The following is a 22302-nucleotide window of genomic DNA, read 5'->3' as shown; positions in this document are numbered from 1 at the left end:
ACTGACGACAGATAGAGACACAAACAGGACAGAACAATAGTCCTACTGACGACAGATAGAGACACAAACAGGACAGAACGATAGTCCTACTGACAACAGTTAGAGACACAAACAGGACAGAATGATAGTCCCACTGACGCCAGATAGAGACACAAACAGGACAGAACAATGGTCCTACTGACAACAGATAGAGACACAAACAGGACAGAATGATAGTCCTACTGACAACAGATAGAGACACAAACAGGACAGAAGGATAGTCCCACTGACGACAGTTAGAGACACAAACAGGACAGAAGGATAGTCCCACTGACGACAGATAGAAACACAAACAGGACAGAACAATGGTCCTACTGACAACAGATAGAGACACAAACAGGACAGAATGCTAGTCCTACTGACAACAGATAGAGACACAAACAGGACAGAAGGATAGTCCCACTGACGACAGTTAGAGACACAAACAGGACAGAATGATAGTCCCACTGACGACAGTTAGAGACACAAACAGGACAGAACAATAGTCCCACTGACGACAGATAGAGACACAAACAGGACGGAATGATAGTCCCACTGACGACAGATAGAGACACAAACAGGACGGAATGATAGTCCCACTGACGACAGTTAGAGACACAAACAGGACAGAACAATAGTCCCACTGACGACAGATAGAGACACAAACAGGACGGAATGATAGTCCCACTGACGCCAGATAGAGACACAAACAGGACAGAACAATGGTCCTACTGACAACAGTTAGAGACACAAACAGGACAGAACAATAGTCCTACTGACAACAGATAGAGACACAAACAGGACGGAATGATAGTCCCACTAATGACCGATAGAGACACAAACAGGACGGAATGATAGTCCCACTGACGCCAGATAGAGACACAGGCATAACAATCAGACAATCACAGCGGCAGCATAATAACATGCTGAAATGTATTAGCTCCAGGTTAATTCTCTGCAGTCTAACAGCTATGGCCTTCACATTTACGTTTGTAACTGGACAATCATTTATAGATTAAATGGGCCTTTTCCTGCTTCAGCTGTAGCTATATTAGCTACTTAGATATACAAAGGAAGTGAAGGCAGAGAAAGGAATTGATAGAATAGATGAAATAACTAGCAGCGGGAGAGATTTAATTGCAGTGTATACAGTAGCTCTTCGGTAATTGCAGTATATATATCTCCCATAATTGCAGTATATATCTCCTCTGGTGACCAGGGAGCATAGACCCTTTAGGTCAGGTTCTGCTAGTCTGACGTCTGCTAGGACGTTAATAATGATGTTCTCCATGGTTGAAGGGTGTTTGGTTCATTTTTAGATTGTAAATGGTTCTTTAATATTCTCCCTGTAAATGTGTCTGCTGCACTTAGGTTTCTTTATTAAACTATATGCGAGATCCTAGACCTGGCTCACAAACCTCTCATTTTACGGGTTAGCGATTTGTCTGCCCTATTCCCCGTAGTGTAATATAACTGAATGAGTTTGGCTACAGCTCTCTCAATATGGAAGATATTAAATTAACTTAATTCCTTCCTCAATTTCGGGAGTTACTTGTGTTGTGGGCAGCTCCCAATTCTATGTGCAGTATTCAATGCCGGTGCGAGTGGCCGGCGAGGGGGTTAAACTGCGAGGATCACAGAAAACCAGTGATCCTTGCAGTTTAACCCCCGCGCCGGCCGCTCGCACTATGCAACGTTCCGGAGGAATCCTCGCAGTCACAGAACTGCGAGGATTCCCCTAAACTGCGAGAGCCGCGGCTAGTGCAGCAAACTCGCTGTAATTAGCCTCGGCTCTCGCAGCTTTTGGAGGCACATTCGCAAATTCTCCCTCGCTCAAAAAACGGAGCGAGGGGGAATTTGCGAATGAGGGGGGGGGGGCAGTTGAATACTGACAGGGTGAGCGGTGACTGCGAGCAAAAAGTCCTGCTCGCAGTCACCGCTCGCCCACGGCATTGAATATATGCCTGTGACTGGTTAGAGAGGTCTCTAATTTTAGCTCATCTTTCTTTTCCTAAGGGATGAAGCCCCCTCTACTGTCTTATGCAGTACGCAGCCCTACAAATGCAGCACCATGTCATGAAACCTGAGTGTATTGCCTTTTTACACTGGGACAAATGCGATAAAATACCCGTTTTCTGGGGTTTTGCAGCATTTTAAAATGTAATAATACCTGGCCACCGTGTTTTCGCCGCATAGAGTATCACTATCTAAGGATGGCGATACCCTATGCGGCGAAAACAAGCATATGGGCTTCTTGAAGCCCCCCAACGCTGGCACTAACCACATTCCCGGCCAAGCCCCATACACACTAGATAATTTTTTAAAAGATAATGCTCAGAAGTTCCCTCCTGAGCCACTTGCGCTCGCCATGCTGTCTGAGTCCGGCCAGTCGGGATCCCGATGTCGGGCTAATGACTGTCAGGATCCCGCCTGTCGGGACCATATACCACACCACTTGCGGATGCCTGCTCCCTCGCCAGGTCCTGTTGCCCACGATCCCACTGGGTCCACAAGTCCTATAGTGTGTACCCAGCTTAAACAGAAAGATGGTACAGATAATCTTATAGTGTGTATCCAGCTATAGGCTGTTCTCATAGCATTAACTACAGGCATGTTTTATACATGACTAGAGATGTGCACCGGCCACTTTTCGGGTTTTGGGTTCTGATTACCTTGAGGTTTTGGGTTCTAATGGGTTTTGCCAAAACACCTCCTAAGTGTTTTGTGTTTGGATTTCTTGGGTTTTGGGTTCTGATTTTTTTGTTAAAAAAGCATAAAAACTGCTAAAATCGCAGAATTTTTTATTTGTTTTGCTCCTACGCTATATTAACCCTTAATAACATTCATTTCCACTCATTTACAGTCTATTCTGAACAGCTCACACCTTACAATATTGTTTTTAGGGCAAAAGGTTGCACCGAGGTAGCTGGATAACTATGATAAGCCACACAAGTGTGCGGCACAAACACTAGACTGATATGGCACACTTAGCATACCCTCTAGGCTGATACTGCACACCTAGAATTACCCCTGGACTGATATGGCACAGGTAGCATCACCCCTGGACTGATACAGCACATTTAGCATCACCCCTGGACTGATATGGCACACTTAATAGCACCCCTGGACTGATACGGCACACAGCATCACCCCTGGACTGATATGGCACACAGCATCACCCCTGGACTGATACAGCACATTTAGCATCACCCCTGGACTGATATGGCACACTTAGCATCCCCCCTAGTCTGATACAGCACACCTAGCATCACCCCTGGACTGATACGGCACACCTAGCATCTCCCCTGGACTGATATGGCACGCTTAGCATCACCCCTGGACTAATACAGCACACTTGGCAGCACCCCATGAATTATACGGCAGACTTGGCTTACCCCAGGAATTATACGGCACAGATGGTGGCACCCCTGACCTGATACAGCACACATGGAATTATACGGCACAGATGGCGGCACCCCTGGACTGTTACGGCACACATGGCGGCAGGCATGGAATTATACGGCAGACAAATTCCTGCAGTAAAAATAAAAATGTGTATTCTTTTAATTATAAAAAAGAGCAGCACACCTTACTTAGCAACACCCCAAGAATTATACAGCACTCTTGGCTCACCCCTGGACTACAGCGCATTTAACAGCCCTTGCAGTAAAAAAAAAAAAACACCTTAAATTTATTTTCATTAAAAAAAAGGGCAGCTCCCCTGATCTGATATGGGACACATGGGGCACCCCTGGAATTATACGGCACACATGCGGGCACCCCAGGACTGATACAGGACACATGGGGGCACCCCTGGACAAATACAGCACACATGTGGGCACCCCTGGATGGATACAGCACACATGTGGGCACCCCTGGACTGATAGTACTGGTAGCCAGTGGAAACAGCAGATTGGTATTATATACTGCAATAAATACTGGTAGCCAGTGGCAACAGACTGGAATTATATACTACGATAAATACTGGTAGCCAGTGGAAACAGCAGACTGGATTTTTATATACTGTGATAAATAATACTGGTAACCAGCGGCAACAGCAGACTGGAATTATATACTGCGATAAATACTGGTAGCCAGTGGCAACAGCAGACTAGAATTAGATAAAGCGAGGGCTGCCTAAGCCAGAGCGTACTTAAGAGGATTACATTTTTTGGGTTGGTAGGAAAGAGTTAATGACTGCTAGTTGCCTAAAGTTAGTTTCAGTTTTGTGGTTAGACTATGGGAGAGCTTAGGGGCGTGAGCTTAGGAGAGGGGTATATAGGCAGGTCCTTACATGAAATGCTTCCTCTTGGAAAAGTTCTTCAGCCCAGCAGCATGCATGCAGTCACAGCCCAGCAGCATGCAGTCACAGCCCAGCAGCATGCAGTCACAGCCCAGCAGCATGCAGCACAGCCCAGCAGCATGCAGTCACAGCCCAGCAGCTTCTCCTCAAAGCTAAGTGCCTGCCTGTGCAGCTGATATTTATCCCCATGGCCAAGCAGTGCTGTTATCCAGCGTGTCCCATCCCCAGCACTCAGGCCCCCCTCCCTGCCTGTTTTCTGGATACCACCTTCCCTTCCAGGGATAGTGTGCCTCCTCCTCCCCCCCCCACCTCATTACAGCATGTCCCGTCTCCCCCCAAATCCGCACCCTTTCCGTAGCCCACAGCATGCTGTCCCCCCCCCCCCCCTGCCGGATACTACCAGGGCCCGGATCCGGCACAGCCACTGCTGCCTCGCGGCGGCGACATCCCCCCGCCCCTTCCCTTGTGCCTACCGCGGGCCCTCTCTTACCGCCCGCCACTTTCCTCCGTCCCCCTACTACGTCCCCGCCGGGCGCCGGCATCCACGTGTGGCTAGCGCCCCTGTACAGCCGGTCAGCACTGGGCTACGACGCGGTGGGCGGCATTTCCGCCCGCGCGTCAATGCCCGACCCCGGCACCTCCGGGCGGGCGATCCAACGCCATCCCACTGCACTCCGCAAATCTCCCACCCGGTGCCAGGTCAGGGGGGGTGCAGCGTTTAATGCCGCCACGCAAGATGGCGGCTCCCGGGTGCACGGTCACCCGCAGGTACCCCCGTTCCAGGCCCGCCCCCACCCCCATCTGCCGCCATAAAATAAGGGGCCTCATTCAGCCCTGGTTGGGGCCGTGCCGGGCCTGCCGGGTCAGCCATCCAGCACCCCCTTTCACCCCAGCAGCGAATTCCCTGTGGTACAGGCCCCTCCTGGGCCTGGGGTCGGGTATCCCCACCCGTCCTTCCTACAAAGGGGACCGCTTTCTCACCGGTGCCTCCCCCTGCCTCGGCAGGGGTACGAGCACCGGTGACCGCTCCACCACTGCCCGCGGGGCCAGGGGGTGGCGGACTTTGTGACCCCCTACCTCGCGCCCTGGCCCCTGCCGGGCAACCGTGGTGCCAGCCCCCACTCCACGCCAGGCCCCAGCGGGCTTGGCGCGGGATACCTGGGCCGGGGCCCCTGCGGCTCTGGCTCCCGGATTGCTCAGGCTGGTGTCCGCCCAGTCCCAGTGCTTTCCAATTTTGCCACACCCCTGGGCCATACCCGGCCCAGGGATACGGGCAGGGGGACTGGTCCCAATCCAGCCCGTCCTCCTGACGGCCTTACCCCTCCCAGCAGCATACTCTCCCGGTGGCCAGGACACCTATTTCGCCCGTCCAATTTCCCGCGCTTCCCCACTCCCACCCCCCTCCCCCTCCCCAGCCCACATGGACATTCAATTCCCACCTGTGACCATGCTATAAAAGGGCAGGGTAGGCCACCGTCGCCCTTGCCACCATTGGGGAAATGGCAACCAACCATCGATGGTGGATGACAGCCGATGGGTGTTACATATCGATGGTCGGCCATTGCCACGTAGACGGAATGCAGTGCGGGCTTCACAGGTGCCTGCTCGGAGCTTCCCTCCGCAGCCAAGGCAAAGGCCGGTACAAAAAACTATTTTATGCTTGACATCGATGGGGGGGAAGCCATCTGGCTCTTCCACATCGTGTCCAAACTAGTTGACATCGGCCATAAACCATCTATGTTTTTCCAAACTTCAAAGACCATCCATGTGGGGCCCACCAGGCCTTGGCAACGCCCAAAATATTGGTGACAGCCCCATCGGCCGGCCTATACCTCTCTCCTGGAAATAGCTCAGATCGAGGGCGCGTTAGCTTAGCATGAGGGGGTAGCGGGGCCGGAGCTTGCATTTTCAATATTGGTATGGGTTGGTCCTCATGTCAGTGTATAGTGTTGTTGGCCAGCTGTGCCACGCATACATTACTGTGGCAACACCCCCCCCCCCTTCATTAGTCGCGCGCATCCCCCGTTTGTGGGGGCCTTGTTCGTTACTTTAGCAGGGTTTAACATTTTCTTTTGTTTCCTCCGAGGTGTTACCCAGGATCCGGTGGAGTCTTCTGGATCCCTGCCGTCAGCCGGGTTGGATGCAGTCCCGACGCCCCCCCACCACGTGCTGTCAAGAGAGAAACTGGTTTCCGTGCAGGCTTCACTCACGCATCGGCCAGGGGGAAGCGGAATTCCTCCTCTAGGTATTCAGACAGTGCCAGCTCTTCAAAAAAGGCCCTGGATATTATCCTGGGTTTTTGGTGCTGATCCACTTTTGGCGCAAGCATTGCGGCGGCTGCAATATTTTGTGCTGAAACTGCCTGTGTGGGCAGCTACCTGCGCAGCGGCCAGCAGGCTTCCTGACTCTTCCGTTCAGGCAATGGGGACGATGGAAGTCCGCTGCAATTAGGATTTATTTAAGGTAGATAAGATTTGGATGTAGTGCGCCTGTGGCGCTGACCCAAAAACGCTGTTTACCCGCTGGTTTTGGAACAGCTAGTGTTCCGGAATCAGGGGTGTGAAGGACTTTCTTGCATTTTTTACCTCCGTGGGTCCTTATTAATTTCAATTTGGCCCACCTCCCCCTTCCGGGACACACGAGAGGTTTTTATCAAGTTTTCGACTTCACTTGGGTCCATTGTACTAACTTACCTTGTCATACTAATCAATGCAATGTATATTTCTAACGGTTAGGAACTTTTTCTTTCAGGCTCCCCTTCAATAAGGATAGGGGGTTTTGTTGAGGTATAGTTCAGTTTTAGTTTAGGATAACGGACACTTAGGTAGGTCTTCGCGGGTGGCATGCGGCGGCTCTAAGAGCTCATCTAGTTAATCTCTTAAGAGCCTGGCGGTGGCGGTAGGGCGTCACGGTCCAGCGGTCACTTGTGGCATGAGAGGGCGCTGGGAGGCACTACCCCCGGGAAAGACGGCGGGGTGTCCTGCCTTTGCGGGGGGCGCTGTGGGCACTTCGTCAGCGGAGTGTCCACACCAGCCAGAGAAGGGGTGGTGAGACTTCCCAGCGTTAGGTTGTGCCTTAGTCGGATGGGGCCGTCTCAGTCGTCCCCATGTTAATATCAGTCAGTTGGGGCGTTTAAGTCGCCGCCATTTTTGATGTGACTAGAGCTGGGCGCCGTGACGCCTTATTGCCAGCCCTTTACGAAGAAGGGTCATACCACATAATAAATATACTATGCCCTTTAAATCTAATTGCTTTGGTGTCCGTGTCTTTATTGTGTCAGTGTGAGTTATTCTTTAGTTAAGCTAGCTTAAAGTGTATGCTAAGGTTCAAGCCAAATAAATGTATAGACGCCTTAGATAAAGCGAGGGCTGCCTAAGCCAGAGCGTACTTAAGAGGATTACATTTTTTGGGTTGGTAGGAAAGAGTTAATGACTGCTAGTTGCCTAAAGTTAGTTTCAGTTTTGTGGTTAGACTATGGGAGAGCTTAGGGGCGTGAGCTTAGGAGAGGGGTATATAGGCAGGTCCTTACAGGAAATGCTTCCTCTTGGAAAAGTTCTTCAGCCCCACCCACCCTCCCTTGCCTTTGGCATTTTAAATTTATAGTCAATTCATTGGTACATTTACCATTATCAGAACTGGGGCGGTAGGGCGTCACGGTCCAGCGGTCACTTGTGGCATGAGAGAGCGCTGGGAGGCACTACCCCCGGGAAAGACGGCGGGGTGTCCTGCCTTTGCGGGGGGGCGCTGTGGGCACTTCGTCAGCGGAGTGTCCACACCAGCCAGAGAAGGGGTGGTGAGACTTCCCAGCGTTAGGTTGTGCCTTAGTCGGATGGGGCCGTCTCAGTCGTCCCCATGTTAATATCAGTCAGTTGGGGCGTTTAAGTCGCCGCCATTTTTGATGTGACTAGAGCTGGGCGTCGTGACGCCTTATTGCCAGCCCTTTACGAAGAAGGGTCATACCACATAATAAATATACTATGCCCTTTAAATCTAATTGCTTTGGTGTCCGTGTCTTTATTGTGTCAGTGTGATTTATTCTTTAGTTAAGCTAGCTTAAAGTGTATGCTAAGGTTCAAGCCAAATAAATGTATAGACGCCTTATATACTGCAATAAATAAAATACTGGTAGCCACTGCCAGTGGCAACAGCAAACTGGAATTATATACTGTGATAGGTACTGGTAGCCAAGGGCAACAGCACACTGGAATTATATACTGCAATAGGTACTGGTAGGCACTAGCCAGTGGCAACAGCAGAGAGCAGACTGCAGCAGACACTAGGCAGTGCAGGGCAGGCAGTGGCACTAGCAGCACCAGTGGACTATCACACTGTGACTGACTATACAGGAGCAGACTCAGCAGAGGCAGGCCCCAGCACAAAGGAGAGACAGAACACAGCACCAGTCATCCTTGCAATGGTGATGTCTTGATCACTGAGCAGTACACAGCAGCACGGGCCCCAGCAGAGACCACACACAGCAGCAGCACACCCTTCCCTACCCTTCTCCGAGATTGGAGTGAAGATGGAGGTGCGAGGTTGCGGAATTTAAGGGTTCTGTGATTTCGCGAGAATCCGACGCCGGGCGAAGACGTTTTGCCCGTGCGCCCGGATTCCAGTCAGGCGGGAAGCGCCGAGCACTGCTCATATCCGGGCCCGGATTGATGACGTCCGTGCTGGCTCGGATCTGGGGAATCCGAGCCTGCACATCTCTATACATGACCCAACATGACCCGTTCCAAGAGGGACACAATGCTCTGTTCCTGGACTTCCCTCTTAATTTATGATTGCCATGTTTTGAACAGGTCAATTTATAAGATATTTCACCACAGGTGATGGCAATCATACATTAATGTTGCGTACACACGAGCGATATATAAGATATATCGTCTCGGCTGTGCAACACAGCCAATGCCCGAAATATGTAAAGAAATATCGGCACACGTGCTGTGTGTACGGGCGATCCACCGACCACCCTTACAGCCGTGTCGGTAACTGCTCAGTGCACCCACCTATTTGTGATGTCAGTCCCGAGGGATTGCGCAGCGCGTATGGAGGACAAGTTGCCCAATCCGTCTGTAGATCTACCTCTGTGTACCCAGTTTAAGAGGGAAGTCAAGGAATAAAGCATTGTGTCCCCCCCTGGAGAGGGTCATATTGGGAGGGATTATGATGCTTAATAGATGTCTTATTTAACAGATGTCTACATTTGACAAACGATGTGATGTGTGAGAGGTGCGGTAGTGTGCTGTACTTGCTGAGCAAACATATAAGCAATCTGCAGAATCAATGCTAGATACATCCTGGCCTGTCCTTCCTACTTTGCAACCATGTAGTAGCACTGAGTGACTGCTGCTTCTCAGCATCTCTCTTGTGAGCAGGGTCAGCCATGTAAGGGCAAACAATGGACTAAACATGAGGCGATATGGCTTCATTATACATGTATGATACATGCGGTATATATCAGCATAAATACACATGGTAATAAACCTAGTAGTCATATAGTATTTGCAAATTGATCTTGCTAACTGTATGACCTGGATGGCTCTGCTATTCCATACTGTATATAGCTGTCTGCACTCTGCATCAGCAGAAAGCCGTGCACGAAACGCTGTGTCCTCTCAGCAGCATCAGTCTGCAGGATTCCGCCAGTACTCCAGACATTACGGTAGTTGTAGCTGTGTGGGCGTGTCTCGGGTGACATGTAGGGGCGTGTCTTGCTAGTTTATCCCAGGCAGCAGCAGCAGCAGCAGAGGCATCTCGTTCTTTAGCACACAGTCAGATGCTGCCTGGACTGGAGTCCCCCCTGAAATGCTGCCTGGCTGTCACCCATCTGCCTGCACACAGGGTCAGGGGGACACCCTGCAGAATGCATTATACAGAGTAAGGCGAGTATCCTGCATAAGGTACATTGTATCACTTGGGGGGGGGGGGATGCTGAATTTGATACATGCATAACTTAATACAGAGTGCATTGATGCAGTGTACTGAATATGGATCATTGCATACATCATGCAGGGTGTAATATACATACTCAGTATAGGGCTCACATGGCTGAGACAGACATCTGTCCATCATTTAGCACCACTCTGGAGTACTTGCATGCAGAATGTTGCTTTTCCATGTGCATGTCACACATGTGAGGAATCAGCTGCCACATCCTGTGCTTGGTATTATAGAGCCAGTCTGTGGCTCACAGTGTGGAGGCACTACAAGTTCCAGCATGCTCTAATTCCATAACACTAGTGCAGTTGATTGATGGGTAATAGCAATATTTTAACATTCCAGAGGGCTCCTATATAACCTGAATACTTGGGACCCTTGCTCCCCTGGTGTACAAATAACATATGAAATGATATTGTAGTTCCTGGGAACAGAGAGCTGTGGTAAACGCCAATAGAATAATAATCTGATATCCGTGTAAATAATTGTGTCCGGCACCAGCAAGAACAAATACACATTCATACACACTAGAGAGGGGCTTCTGAGCGATATTGTATACAATATCGGGTACTTATGTAATATCTGGACTCCCGTTTTTCTTATGAGACCGCGTCCCCTCGCCACGCTTCGGGCACGGTGGCTCGCTGCGCTCGCCACACTATATAATATCAACTCCATGCGTAGTTGGATAGTAGGGGTATGAAAAAATGGGGTGCATTTAACATGGGAGTCCAGATAATACATAAGTACCCAATATCGTCTAGTGCTCCCACACGTCGATAACGATGAGTGCTAGCTACTGAACATACAGGTCAGTTTGGCAATATAGCCAAACATCCTGCAGGCTCAGTGGGTCCCAGTGACATCACTGAACGATATCAGTGATACCGCTCAGTGTGTACGGACAATATCGTCCCACCCGCGACCGATATGGTTGACTATATCGTCCGCTGTCATGTGCTATGTATGCAGAGACAGTTAATGCAAGAAGCATCACATGATGTAATTTGCATATAACAACACTTACTACTGTATGTGATCTTTTTATGAAGCAGTGAGAAGAGCAGCAAAGGCATCCTGACTGTACATTGTGAATGAAGGAGGATAGTTATTTAAGAAATCACCTAGCTGGTGCACAGGTGTAGTGATTACTAACTGTCACATTTTTTAACCTGCTGCATTCATTATGGGAACAAAAATGAACAAGCTACTTATAGGCTAAAAGGAGTTATTATAAGGAATTCTGCTGTAGAGAAGGACTTGGGGGTCATCATAGATGAAAAATTGGGTAATAGTGCACACTGCTCAAGTGCAGCAGCAAAAGTAAACCGGACACTAACATGCATTAAAAGGGGAATGGATTCAAGGGATGCCAATGTGATAGTGCCTCTTTACAAGGCATTGGTGAGACCACACTTGGAATATTTGTGTTTAGTTCTAGGCAACGCACCTTAAAAAGGGCATAAATGAATTAGAACAGGTACAGAGAAGGGCAACTAAGCTAGTAAAAGGTCTGGAACCACTAGAATACAGAGATAGGTTAACCAGGCTGAATATGTTTTCACTGGAGAAACGGAGGCTGAGAGGTGATATGAGTAGTATGTTTAGATAAAGGATTGGGAATCATATGGAATTGGGAGATGATTGGTCACTAACAGGCCTATACTTAGGACACATGGGCATGTACTGAAGCTCGAGGAAAATAAATTCCGTACTGAATTAAGAAGAGGATTCTTCACCAATAGAGCAGTAACATTCCAGACCTCATTGCCGGTGGGGGTGGTTAGAGCAACTACTGTTAATGAATTTAATTCAAACCTGGATACATTTTTGGCCACTAAAGGAATCCTACAGATATGACTTACTCAAGTCAGTAGTTACAAGTCAGATAGAACAAATAGTAATTGTTAAGCGCTCACCTAGGTTGTGTATTATGTGAGAATAAATGACAAAGTGCTGGTGTTCTGAATAATATGTTTAATAGAACACCAGCACTTTGTCATTTATTCTCACATAATACACAACCTAGGTGAGCGCTTAACAATTACTATTTGTTTAACCTAAGATTTGAGTACGGACCACTCAGTTAAGCTGCCCCACATACAGAGGGATAAGCGCAGTAACCTCCACCAAATCTACCTACAAGTCAGATAGGTTAAACTTGATGGAATATCGTCTTTTTTCAGCCTTAGTGGCACATTTATCATTGATCGCATTTACAATGTGATCTGGACAAAATATTACCACCCAGGTACCACCCAGAATATTACCACCCATGTATCATCCCTGACTGTGCAGGAACAGGGCTCCAAAAGGAGCCCGTCCCTGCGAAGCGCTGACCCGGAAGCGGGGAGGTCTGCGCATGCGCAGTTGTGCGCTGACCCATCCCCCCTGGTGACCCCGCTGACCGCACTGCCGCCCGGGCAGTGCGATGTGTAGCCATAGGCTACAATGGGTTATCGCCATCCCAGAATGCCGGGCTGCCCGATGATGATACATGAAACCAATGGGGGATGCGGCCGGCGGCGCTGCAGGGGGGATCACAGCAGGGATCGGAGATTCCTGCTGCGGTCCCCTTTAAATACATTCAGGGAATACTTAATATTTGCGGGTAGCCCCCGAAAACGGTTTGCCGCAAATATTACTTGAAAAAGGGGGCCCTTAATTACTATATTACTATAGATCCACAAGTTGTCTGAAAAACATGAACTGTTGGTAGATATGGAGGACAGGTTTGGCCACCCTGGTGTAGAGAGATAAAGTACAACCCAATCAGCTCCTACCTACCATTTTTTTTAAAGCACAGCCTGTAAAATAACAGAAGCCGATTGGTTAGTATATTATCTCTCCAACAAATTTTACTAACCAGGAACTGGTATACAATGTATTATTTGGTAGTGATTGGGACATTATTATTATTTATTATTAGCAGTTTCTTATATAGCGCACACATATTCCGCAGCGCTGTACAGAGAATATTTGTCCATTCACATCAGTCCCTGCTCCAGTGCAGCTTACAACCTATATTCCCTACCACATGTACACGCACACACAAACATTCTAGGGTTAATTTTATTGGGAGCTAATTCACCTACCAGTAAATTTTTGGATTGTGATAGGAAACCGGAGTACCCGGAGGAAACCCACGCAAGCATGGGGAGAATATACAAACTGCACAGCCCATAACATACTGTAAGCTTTGAATAAAGTGAAAATAATGTTGCACTGATTCATGTAGAGATGCACAGATACTGATTCATGTAGAGATGCACAGATACAGCTATAGCTGAACAGATACCCTCTGTATAATCCATTAAATTGCACCCCACACCCATGCATGTTGTGGGCTCACATGAATGCAGCCTATCCATTCGCTAAGATCTATTGACATCCCTGAGACACTGCCAGGGAGATGTTTTACAGCAATCTGTATGCTACTAAATAATTGTGGTATAACTTCCTGCATCTGGTTTTGTTTATGCAAATATTGTAAATACAGGACAGGGGTTTATCACTTCTAGGATATCAGTTATGTCTGGGGATTTAGCCGCAAATACTGAATGATAAATGGGCCATTTAATCCACTATGTGACAATTGTTAACTTTTACATATTAATATACTGTAGTACTTGATGATTTTATTTTACTGTTTATAAGTAAATAATAGTTAAAATAGATAACATTTTAAATAAGACTCTTGTAAAACAAATGTGATAATACACATTAGGGGAGTGAAATAATTTGATGGTCACCGAACATCGAATGATTTTTCTCCCCTTTGGAAATGAGTCAGTCTGAACTGTCTTTTATTTCCTTCTGTGCCTGCCGAAGAGGGGGTGGATGCTGAAGTCCCTATTACGTCAGCCCCCCACCCCCGGCAGGCATTGGCCCGCCTGCGTTCTTAGTGGAATGCCCAGCGTTTTCGTAAAGACGCCTATAAAACGCTTGACATTTGCCTCCAGATGCCACATGCCTGGTCCCTTGCTCCCCTACCCGGCAACTGTGATAGTCAGTGAAGGCACTAGTGCAGTGGTCCTGCATATGCGCAAATACGCACGTGCGCAGAGCTGCACCATTGGTCCCCAGTGTGAATACGCTGGGGACCGATCACTCTTGAATCTGGCTCCAGAATCTGCAATCCAGAAAAAATAAATGTGTGTATGTGGGCTCCGCCTCCTGGAGTGTTGGAAGTGAATGCAGGGGGAGGGCACTGTCTATGGGCTCCGCCTCCTGGAATGTTATCGAATGCTTCGGGAGGACAGAGTGTGTCTGGGTGCTCCGCCTCCTGGAGGGCACTGATTGTGGGCTCTGCCTCCTGGAGTGTTGTTAGTGAATTCTTCTGGAGGACAGAGGGTGTCTGTGGGCTCCGCCTCCTGGAGTGTTGTTAGTGAATGCTTCGGGAGGGCATTGACTGTGGGCTCTGCCTCCTGGAGTGTTGTTAGTGAAATCTTCTGGAGGACAGAGGGTGTCTGGGTGCTCCACCTCCTGGAGTGTTGGAAGTGAAGGCAGGTGGAGGGCACTGTCTGTGGGCTCCGCCTCCTGGAGTGTTGTTAGTGAATGCTTCGGGAGGGCACTGCCTGTGAGCTCCGCCTCCTGGAGTGTTGTTAGTGAATGTTTCGGGAAGACAGAGTGTGTCTGGGTGCTCCGCCTCCTGGAGTGTTGTAAGTGAATGCTAGTGGGGCACAGCTTGTGTCTGGGTGCTCCCCCTCTTCGACTGCTGAAGACAGTTTGTGTCCGAGTGTTCCACCCTCTGGAGTGTTGAAAGTGAATGCAGGAATCAAAGTCAGATTAAGGAAGGGGGCATAGGTGGAATGTTATCTCTGTGCTAGCTGGAAAAAAGAAGATGGTGGTAGAGTCACAGCAGGGCATTGTACAGTCAGTGCCAACAGCAGGATGAGAGAGTGGAGGGGAGGAGAAATGACTATCCATCAGCCATCCTATGTATGAAGACGCTCACGTGCCCTTTCTCAGCTATGGGGCCAGCGAGTGAGACTCTTGCGCGTCCCTGTCCGCCGGCCCCCTCACCAATGCCCTCTGCCAGCGCTCGGCGGCTAGTGAGATCTGGCGAGCACTCGGCAATAACGAGGGCGGCTCCGTCTGTATGCAGTAGCGCTCTTTACTGAAAGATATGAGATATTTCCAATGCAAGAAAATACAATAATAGTTATTATTAATAAAATGACAAATATTCACATTGATTTGATTGGCACATGCATCATTCAGGACTTAATATGATGACACACCATGAAGCACAAGGTTACATGATGCAATAAATAAATATTTTTCGGTTTAGTCCGTACCAGGGGAGGCTGGTATTAAGTCCAAACTGCATATTCTCTGGGAACAGCGCTAAACTCACTTGTTTTTTTTGTGGCATTGTCAGTTTGTCTGTCACTGTGTGTATGTGTACAGGTGTGTCTGTATGTATGTGTGCATGCATGCATGTGGGTGACTGTATGTATGTGCACCTTCTAGAAGGTAATAGATCTGATTGGTTGCCCATAGCAACATCCCATGTGTCTGGGTTCTGCTGGGATGTTAGTAAATGTGCAGGTGGGTGTGTCTGGGTACTGCTGGGATGTTAGTGACTGTGGAGGTGGGTGTGACTGGGTGCTGCTGGGATGTTAGTGAATGTGGAGGTGGTTGTGACTGGGTGCTGCTGGGATGTTAGTGAATGTGGAGGTGGGTGTGACTGGGTGCTGCTGGGATGTTAGTGAATGTGGAGGTGGGTGTGACTGGGCGCTGCTGGGATGTTAGTGAATGTGGAGGTGGGTGTGGCTGGGTGCTGCTGGGATGTTAGTGAATGTGGAGGTGGGTGTGACTGGGTGCTGCTGGGATGTTAGTGAATGTGGAGGTGGGTGTGACTGGGTGCTGCTGGGATGTTAGTGAATGTGGAGGTGGGTGTGACTGGGTGCTGCTGGGATGTTAGTGGAGGTGGGTGTGACTGGGTGCTGCTGGGATGTTAGTGAATGTGGAGGTGGGTGTGACTGGGTGCTGCTGGGATGTTAGTGAATGTGGAGGTGGGTGTGACTGGGTGCTGCTGGGATGTTAGTGAATGTGGAGGTGGGTGTGACTGGGTGCTGCTGGGATGTTAGTGAATGTGGAGGTGGGTGTGACTGGGTGCTGCTGGGATGTTAGTGAATATGGAGGTGGGTGTCACTGGGTGCTGCTGGGATATTTGTGAATGTGAATGTGGAGGTGTGTGTGACTGGGTGCTGCTGGGATGTTTGTGAATGTGAATGTGGAGGTGGGTGTGACTGGGTGCTGCTGGGATGTTTGTGAATGTGGAGGTGGGTGTGACTGGGTGCTGCTGGGATGTTTGTGAATGAGGAGGTGGGTGTGACTGGGTGCTGCTGGGATGTTAGTGAATGTGGAGGTGTGTATGACTGGGTGCTGCTGGGATGTTAGTGAATGTGGAGGTGGGTGTGACTGGGTGCTGCTGGGATGTTTGTAATGTGGAGGTGGGTGTGACTGGGTGCTGCTGGGATGTTTGTGAATGTGGAGGTGGGTGTGACTGGGTGCTGCTGGGATGTTTGTGAATGTGGAGGTGGGTGTGACTGGGTGCTGTTGGGATGTTAGTGAATGTGGAGGTGGGTGTGACTGGGTGCTGCTGGGATGTTAGTGAATGTGGAGGTGTGTGTGACTGGGTGCTGCTGGGATGTTAGTGAATGTGGAGGTGTGTGTGACTGAGTGCTGCTGGGATGTTTGTGAATGTGGAGGTGGGTGTGACTGGGTGCTGCTGGGATGTTTGTGAATGTGGAGGTGGGTGTGACTGGGGGCTGCTGGGATGTTAGTGAATGTGGAGGTGGGTGTCACTGGGTGCTGCTGGGATATATGTGAATGTGGAGGTGTGTGTGACTGGGTGCTGCTGGGATGTTTGTGAATGTGGAGGTGGGTGTGAATGGGTGCTGCTGGGATGTTAGTGAATGTGGAGGTGGGTGTGACTGGGTGCTGCTGGGATGTTAGTGAATGTGGAGGTGGGTGTCACTGGGTGCTGCTGGGATATTTGTGAATGTGAATGTGGAGGTGTGTGTGACTGGGTGCTGCTGGGATGTTTGTGAATGTGAATGTGGAGGTGGGTGTGACTGGGTGCTGCTGGGATGTTTGTGAATGTGGAGGTGGGTGTGACTGGGTGCTGCTGGGATGTTTGTGAATGTGGAGGTGGGTGTGACTGGGTGCTGCTGGGATGTTAGTGAATGTGGAGGTGTGTATGACTGGGTGCTGCTGGGATGTTAGTGAATGTGGAGGTGGGTGTGACTGGGTGCTGCTGGGATGTTTGTAATGTGGAGGTGGGTGTGACTGGGTGCTGCTGGGATGTTTGTGAATGTGGAGGTGGGTGTGACTGGGTGCTGCTGGGATGTTTGTGAATGAGGAGGTGGGTGTGACTGGGTGCTGCTGGGATGTTAGTGAATGTGGAGGTGTGTATGACTGGGTGCTGCTGGGATGTTAGTGAATGTGGAGGTGGGTGTGACTGGGTGCTGCTGGGATGTTTGTAATGTGGAGGTGGGTGTGACTGGGTGCTGCTGGGATGTTTGTGAATGTGGAGGTGGGTGTGACTGGGTGCTGCTGGGATGTTTGTGAATGTGGAGGTGGTTGTGACTGGGTGCTGCTGGGATGTTAGTGAATGTGGAGGTGGGTGTGACTGGGTGCTGCTGGGATGTTAGTGAATGTGGAGGTGTGTGTGACTGGGTGCTGCTGGGATGTTAGTGAATGTGGAGGTGTGTGTGACTGGGTGCTGCTGGGATGTTTGTGAATGTGGAGGTGGGTGTGACTGGGTGCTGCTGGGATGTTAGTGAATGTGGAGGTGGGTGTGAATGGGTGCTGCTGGGATGTTAGTGAATGTGGAGGTGGGTGTGACTGGGTGCTGCTGGGATGTTAGTGAATGTGGAGGTGGGTGTCACTGGGTGCTGCTGGGATGTTTGTGAATGTGGAGGTGTGTGTGACTGGGTGCTGCTGGGATGTTTGTGAATGTGAATGTGGAGGTGGGTGTGACTGGGTGCTGCTGGGATGTTTGTGAATGTGGAGGTGGGTGTGACTGGGTGCTGCTGGGATGTTTGTGAATGAGAAGGTGGGTGTGACTGGGTGCTGCTGGGATGTTAGTGAATGTGGAGGTGTGTGTGACTGGGTGCTGCTGGGATGTTAGTGAATGTGGAGGTGGGTGTGACTGGGTGCTGCTGGGATGTTTGTGAATGTGGAGGTGGGTGTGACTGGGTGCTGCTGGGATGTTTGTGAATGTGGAGGTGGGTGTGACTGGGTGCTGCTGGGATGTTTGTGAATGTGGAGGTGGGTGTGACTGGGTGCTGCTGGGATGTTTGTGAATGTGGAGGTGGGTGTGACTGGGTGCTGCTGGGATGTTAGTGAATGTGGAGGTGGGTGTGACTGGGTGCTGCTGGGATGTTAGTGAATGTGGAGGTGTGTGTGACTGGGTGCTGCTGGGATGTTAGTGAATGTGGAGGTGGGTGTGACTGGGTGCTGCTGGGATGTTAGTGAATGTGGAGGTGGGTGTGACTGGGTGCTGCTGGGATGTTAGTGAATGTGGAGGTGGGTGTGACTGGGTGCTGCTGGGATGTTAGTGAATGTGGAGGTGTGTGTGACTGGGTGCTGCTGGGATGTTAGTGAATGTGGAGGTGGGTGTGACTGGGTGCTGCTGGGATGTTAGTGAATGTGGAGGTGGGTGTGACTGGGTGCTGCTTGGTGTTGGCACTGAATGTACTGTAGGCTACAAGGGTATGTGTGTGTGGGTGTGTGTGTGTATCTGAGTGCTTCTGGGATTTGAGTGTTGGTAGTGAATATGCCATCCAGGGGTGCACCAAGATCTAGTCCAGGGGTGCACCAACACCTAGATTGCCTCTGTGTTCCTGGTATGATTTTACGACATGCTCCACCCCTCATGCAACCTAACCTTAAAAATCCCCTTACACAGCCTAACCCTAATCCTCTCGCAACCCTAACCCTAATCCTCTCGCAACCCTAACCCTAATCCTCTCGCAAGTTCCTAGACCGAAACCTAGCCTGATGCTTACCTTTGAGATCTGTCTGGTTTCTGACCGTTGGGATGGGACTGAGGGGGATCCCCCCGTTCTGATATATGTGGACGTTTATAGTAAGGAGTATTTTATTCATATTTCATACTTTGAGCGGGATGTTCTAACATTCGCAGCCCTCTATTGCCCCCCTTCGCCGGCCACCCCATTCTTAATGATCGCATATGCTCTAATACCCCGTTCTCACTGCAGCCAAATTCCCGGGTCTAGCATGTAGACCCGTGAATATGCCTTTTAACACAGGATTTTTGGCAGTGTCACATATCCGGATCTCATACACGGGTAAAACCCTTCTTTTTACCCGTGTCTGAGATCCGGGTTTGCAGACACGGGTTGACCCGTTCACACTGCCGAAAAACCCGTGTTTAAAGGCAAATTTCCGGGTAGAACTTCTTCACCCAGGAATTTGCCTTGCAGTGAGAACGGGGGTCCAGCGAGGCAGTCCCCAGCATTTTAAAGCCGGATAAAAGCCGGGTCTTTCTCACTCGCAGTGAGAACACTGCATTACATATGCGATCATTAACACAAGGGACAACTCTTGCGATAAGAGCTGTCCCTTGCGATGCGGCGGTGGTGCTGGTCTTCCGGGTCTGAGACCCGGGAGTCCATCTGCGCATGTGCAGAGCACAGCGCCGGCCGCAGGGCATGCTGGGAGGGATCCGTGACGGATCCCTCACACATCGTTGCGGTAAGAAGCCCATAGGCTTCTGCAGGGAATCGCCAGCTTTTGCAGTGCAGCGCCTCCCTACCCGTGTGCTCTCCTGGGGGAGGGGCAGCTTCTGCTGCCTGCGTCCCCGAGAGCCCTCCTTCTCCCCCACACATTCTGGGGCAGGCAGGGAGGCTTCCATATCCCTGCCTGCCACCGTCCCCCAGCTCCCTGTAGTGTTGAATAGGGTGACAGGGAGGGCTGGCAGCGAATGCTCCAGCCCTCCGGAACTCTGTGAATGTGCAGCGAATACTAAACAGGATTCGCTGCACATCGCGTAATCTATCATTGAATACTGCCCTAAGACTAGAACAATTTAAATAAACTTGGGATAGGCATAGTGATATCCTTACAAAGAAGTAAGGACAACTTAGGTTTTGAGGTAACAATATGTTAAAAAAGGGGCAGACTAGATGAGCCGAATGGTTCTTGTTAAAGTCTATGTAGTGCACATGAATTCAGAGTGGCGTAGTGCAAAAAACATTCATAACATGAATTAAGCCTCTGAAATATCCAATTTTAGAAGCAGTGACAATCAACTGGCAATGGTGGTGAATATCTGCGTCAAATCTCTATGCACAGGAGCTGCCACAATACTTGAACCCCCCCTTCCTCTGGGTAGGCAATGTAAGACTGCACTAAGGAGCGGTCTACACCCAATATTGCCATGATACGCCGTGATACAGAACGCACCCACTGACACGCCAATAATGATAAACCATGAAGATGTAGTTGGTGAAGATGTAGTTGGTGAAGATGTCGTTTTCTTTGAGGCCAATGTTAGTGATGTACAAATGTTACAATACCCTGTAACATATGGCAGATTCCTGACAGTGATGCCGGAGTGTACGCAAACTGCTCTCAAGCCCTCTGAGGTGATGTCTCTTCTTAACGGTTTCCTGTACAAACAATCCCATAGAACGCCTGCTCCATAATGCATTTCTTGTAACCGCTCAGAACTTTTCCTGCAGCCGGTCACCGCTGTGTTGTTTTATTTAAACATCTCAGCTCTTTGCTAACAGGCTCTCAATAGGTGCTCTATACGCTGTGTTTATTTTCTGGGATCACGGACATGGATTTTCCCAGCCATCTTCTTATGTCAGCCCGAGCCAATGCAAACAGCGGTAGATATCGTCTCCTCTGCTCTGACCTCGGCAGAGTCCGTCCTTACGGAATGCGTCCTCACAGACGACTGCGCTGCACTAACGTAAATAGGATTAAAATGATAAAGCATTTTTCTACGTTCCCTGTAAATCCGTAATAGTTTGGAAAGTAAATATATTTATTTTGCGCTCATAGCAGGAGTTATGGACTAACTATAGTATAAATCTCCTGTTTTTGAGGCACTTGCAGTATTTTCCAGCCATACTGGCGGGTGTCCTTTTGTTCTTTCTAGATAAAGAGAATTCCGTGATAAAGAGCCCTACAAATGTTATATTACTACTAGTTGAACGACTTTATTCTACATTGGAGGAGATAATCAACTAATAATATATCAACAAAATTAAGGAAGAATTTATTCCCTTTCATATTTATCCATCCCCAAAAGGGTTGGAAGTTGTAGATCAATTGTGAAACCCCTGATGATGTTTCTTATTGAAACGAAACGCGTTTGGTAACTGCTTCATTATATGAATGGGAAAACAACTTTTTTTTATGCTGAACAAATGAAGTGTTTTATGTGAGACTGTTACTGGGTGCTTAGAAAACACTATTGGTATTCGAGATTTTGCCCTCAACTAGTAGAGGGCTAAGTGTCGGAAGCGACCATCATAACAGTGTAGTGCAATTTTAGAGATATTGTTGTTGAGATATATATATATATATATATATTGTGGCAGGGACGGCATACTTCCACATGAGGGTAATGTGGAAAATTATTCCAAGATGTAGGACAGAAACAGGGCTAGAGACATCCAGTCCGGGTTTTAAGATGTTTTCTAAATCACTGACTTGTCCAGAGCAGGGGGTCATTGCTCCCAAAGACTAGAAGAGGCTGGGTGATAGGTGGGGATTATGTTACGTCAGGCATGTCCAAACTGTGGCCCTCCAGCTGTTATGAAACCACACATCCCAGCATGCCTTGCCATAGTTTTAGCATTCCCTAATAGCAAAACTGTGGCAAGGCATGATGGGACTTGTAGTTTTACCACAGCTGGAGGGCCATAGTTTGGACATGCCTGTGTTAGGTGCTCTCCGGAGTATATTCTTACTGTGAAACCTGTGGGAAGCCTGCTATGCTGTAACTGGGGAATTGCCACGCTGTTACCTTGTGAGCTCTGCTGTCTACC

The 22302-nt window shown here is 49.3% G+C and overlaps 1 protein-coding gene across 3 annotated transcripts in view; it reads left to right on the top strand.

Annotated features, from left to right (window-relative positions):
* The first annotated feature begins 10044 nt into the window (after positions 1-10044).
* The window catches only part of CHST15 (carbohydrate sulfotransferase 15), a 79673-nt gene continuing 67415 nt past the window's right edge, over positions 10045-22302 (top strand). The window contains exon 1 of one of the 3 annotated variants that reach the window (XM_083149432.1): positions 10045-10201. The gene's annotated coding sequence lies outside the window, so the exon portion shown is untranslated. Of the gene's footprint in view, positions 10225-22302 lie in introns of all 3 variants that reach the window. The other 2 variants (XM_083149430.1, XM_083149431.1) reach the window with 2 other exon arrangements.

This window comes from Crinia signifera, chromosome 6 (assembly GCF_055691185.1).
Source record: "Crinia signifera chromosome 6, ASM5569118v1, whole genome shotgun sequence".
Taxonomy (NCBI): Eukaryota; Metazoa; Chordata; class Amphibia; order Anura; family Myobatrachidae; genus Crinia; species Crinia signifera.
The sequence above is the reverse complement of the archived record's forward strand: the minus strand, read 5'-3'. Positions and strand labels throughout refer to the sequence as shown.